Source organism: Sceloporus occidentalis, unplaced genomic scaffold, assembly GCF_023333645.1.
Source record: "Sceloporus occidentalis isolate IW3139 unplaced genomic scaffold, rSceOcc1.0.p SCAF_194, whole genome shotgun sequence".
NCBI classification, from domain to species: Eukaryota; Metazoa; Chordata; class Lepidosauria; order Squamata; family Phrynosomatidae; genus Sceloporus; species Sceloporus occidentalis.
Genome location: NW_028317174.1, coordinates 351,808 through 355,684, shown reverse-complemented (window position 1 = coordinate 355,684; position 3,877 = coordinate 351,808). Strand labels below are relative to the sequence as shown.

The 3,877-nt window shown below is 41.5% G+C and overlaps 1 pseudogene; it reads right to left on the bottom strand.

Moving 5' to 3' along the window:
• Positions 1–614: 614 nt before the first annotated feature.
• LOC149278312 (cilia- and flagella-associated protein 263-like) lies at positions 615–3,524 on the bottom strand (annotated as a pseudogene).
• Positions 3,525–3,877: the final 353 nt, after the last annotated feature.

The window sequence follows — 3,877 nt, the reverse complement described above, 5'->3', positions numbered from 1 at the left end:
ATGCATATGTGAAAATGTCATTCTTTGAAAATGGGCAACTGAGGAATCTATTTTAGCAGGAAGCAGATGCTACTCTAACATACTTTAAATATTTGAAAATATATTTAGCTAATGATATTTATATCTTCAGGATGGCAATCTGTCACTAGAACAGCATACAAACAAATTCAGTGAACGTCAATAGATTCCAAAGCAAACAGTGGTGCTACTGTGTGTGTGATGACAGCTGGTGTCCTCTAGTTCATAGGTGAAGAAGGGTGTTATTATATTGTATCATACTTGGTTCTTCTTTTTTTACTCTACTGAACAAATTCCATTAAGGGGATGTATACTGGTAATGAATTAATGGAGTCCAAAGTTAAAAAGAAAAACAACCTTCGGATACTTCATCTGCCTCCTCACCAGCAGGTTGCTGGTGAGGGACAGAAAACTTTTGCTAGATGTTTTATTGACCCTACAAAGCGTTGTTGCCACTCCTTCAATCACTCCATTTGTTTTGGCCTTTCCTGTTTTTCTCCCTAGTGTGTCCACCACCTCTTTGTGTCCTTGGGCTCATTCATCAACATGAAATTAGGCAACTGACCTCAGAAAATTAATCCAAGAGCCACGACTTGTCATCCTTGAACCTGGGTGCTGGGCTGTTTCTCAGGAAAAAAACTCATGCAGCTGTTTCCTGGGCATCTTTGCCTTGTGACAAGCACAGCAATAGGTCTGTAAGGTCAGCTCTGAGATCTCCACCTTCCTCTCCCAGATTTTGATTTCTATTTGAGCTTTTGGATAGCCATTGTCTCGTGGACATAGTCGAGGACTGGAGGCACTTTGTTTTTGGCCAGCTGCTTCCGTAGCTTTTTGTTCAGAGCCTCAGCCTTGGCTCATTCCAGCTCAGCAAGGATTAATTCACGGTCAATTCTACCCAGCTGTTGAAAATCTACCTCATGAAGGGCCTCCCCAAGCTCCTCTTTCTGCTTCAGCTGCGTCTGCATCTTCTTCACCTGTACTTTGAGGGAATTGTTTTTTAAGCGATATTTCTCTTTCAGGGCATCCCTGAGGCGCATCTTGTCTTCCATGTATTTCAACATCTTTTTGGAAGTGATGATGCTCCCTTTCTTTTTGGTGATGGTTTTGATGATCTTTTTCAAAGTCTGCAGCGGCTTTCTTAATGTCCATCCTGGAATGTCTGCTTCCTCTAGGACTGTCTGGAGATAATGCATGATCCTCTCTGAGTTCTCCTTCACCTGCCGCATGTCCTCTTTGGTCTCCTCCAGTTCCCTCTGGACCAGGTTACATTTCTGCTCCATGGTCAGGCAGACGGGGCACTCTATTGGGATGTGGGACTTAGAATTATGCCTACCTCATCCGTATGGCACTTGTCCCATGCCCAGCAAAGAGCCATGCTGTTCTGTGGCCATTTTCTGGGACTCCAGCCGGTTGACATGTTTCTCAAACATGTCCGTCTCCAGCTTGAGGATGGCATTCTCACACCTGGTCTCCTCCACCAAGGCGGAGAGCTCGTCCAAGGAGAGCTGGCTCAGGTCCTGTTCCAGCTCCTCCACCAGCTCCACCAGCTCCACGTGTAAATGGCCAAGAAGGTAAACAAATGGGTACTAGAACAGATCAAGCCAAAACCTTCCCTGGAAAACAGAATGACAAAATTGAGATTGTCACTGTCTCTCATTAGGGGAGACAATGATGCTGGGAAAGATAGAGGGTTGTAGAAAGAATGGAAGACCAGACGCTAGATGGTTAAATCAGGGAGGCCATGGCCTGCAGGGCTTGAGCAGAGCAGTTGAAGACTGAAAGTCTAAGAGATGTCTCATCCACAGGGTCTCCATGAGATGAGAGCAACTCAAAGGCAGTTAACAATAACATCAACATGGAGCATGGTATGTGGTAATCTCCTGTGGTCATGAAAGGGTCTCTCCTGTCCTTCACTGAGTGCAGCATTTGTTGGATTTTCCTGGTTGGTTTGTAGACTGTTTAGAGTTTGTGTTTCCTCACCAGTTTCCCCATTCTTTCTGGGAGTCCTTTGATGTACAGTAAAATACTTTCCCTTTGGATGGTTGTATGGTTTGTTTTTTTTTTTTTGGGGGGGGGGTGTCTGTCAGCCCTTCTGATGTCTGAGCTGGAATAACCAATAGCCTGTAGAGCCCAGTCTAGGTGCTTCAGATCATCTTCCAAGAAGTGGGTTTCACAGATCTTTTTGCACAGTCTACCAGTATTTTTATCATGCTTCTTTTTTTGGATGATGGTTAGAGTTCTTGTGAAGATGCCAGTCATAGATGATGGCAAAATGTCAAGAATCAACTCTTCCAGAACATGGCCACATAACCCGAAAAACCCACAAAAAACTATGGATGATGGCTATGAAAGCTTTCAACTTCACCAACAATAATGTTAATGAAGGGAAGTGCTAAGCCATGAAGGGTAATGCTGTTGCTATATTGAATAGAATTCATCTTGGTTATGTCTTAGATTGGGCAGACTTTCTTTAAAATTTCTGCTCTTCTATAATATTCACTGGCCAGTTCAACTGAGTTCATTGTGTATTTTTTAAAGTACAATGGTGTAGAATTTTAAAACCTTTACTTCAGTGTGATAAGGTAGTTTTAACCTATACAGGGATTGGGATCTTAGAATGAAAATCACCTACCTAAAGTTTCATGATATGGCCTACATGTATAAAACTAGAGAGGAACTAAGAGCTGATATAGGCTACAGGTAGGCTGTAGATTTAAGGTTACAGATACAGCTACCCAAAACGGGGAAATACAAGTTGAGCATTTTGCAGTTGCTAAGCTATGGGAATTAAAGTAATTCTTTTGCATTATGTGACAGAAGGAATAGTAGCCTCACACATATCCCAGACAGAACTGGGCCACAAAGAAGCTACAGAACTTATGGTACAGATATATTCTTCTGGTGCAAAAAAACCTGACCTTAGTATTAGAGCACATAGGGTGGTTAAATGATACCAATTTTTGATTATGTTTGCCTAAAGAAAATGTTATCAGCTAAAATACATAAAATAAAATGACTACAAGGCAGACTTCAGCACTCATTACTAGTGATAAATGGCCCCAAGTATAATAAAAACCAGACATAATTTAGATATTAATATGATTACATTTATTAATTTATATTTCATTTCTATGGCCCCGTACAGACAGGCCAAAATAAAGCTGCTTCGAGTCACTTTGGAGGTATGCTGTTTAAATGATGCATGTGTCCTAAGAGTCTGGAAGTTTGGTGCAGTATCTGGACTCTTAGGATACATGCATCATTTAAACAGCATATCTCCAAAGTGACCCGAAGCAGCTTTATTTTGGCCTGTCTGTACGGGCCCCCATTGCTACTTTTCCCCCAGAGGAGAAAGGCCCAAGGCAGCTCACTGATAACGGTGACATAATTTCATCACAGAAAAAGGTGGCAGATGACATTATGTTATCTTTCTCATTAGAGGATAAGAATTGGTTAAAATCAATGTCCAGGATGCAGTAGATATCCTTCTTGAATTCTTTGGGCATTAGACCAGACTGAGACCATTCAATGCTAGCAATGAATCTTCAACAACCATAATCTTGTAAGTGTGTCTTATTTGGTAGAAGTGTGAAATATTTGAATCATCATTATTGTTTTTCCTTCTTTATTCTAAATAACTATATTTTATTCTTTGGTTGATATAATAGTAATATCACAGTAGGACCTCCTCTCGCTTTCACAGGTATTCAGAATGCTAACCATTGCACTTGAAATATCACGGAAACTTGACTCCTTCACAAGCAGACCCACGGTGGTTAAAATCAGCCCTGGCCTGGGGTCAAATCTCACCTTGAATCCAAATTCAGCCTCCAGGGAAGCAACTCTCCATCTAGAGCAT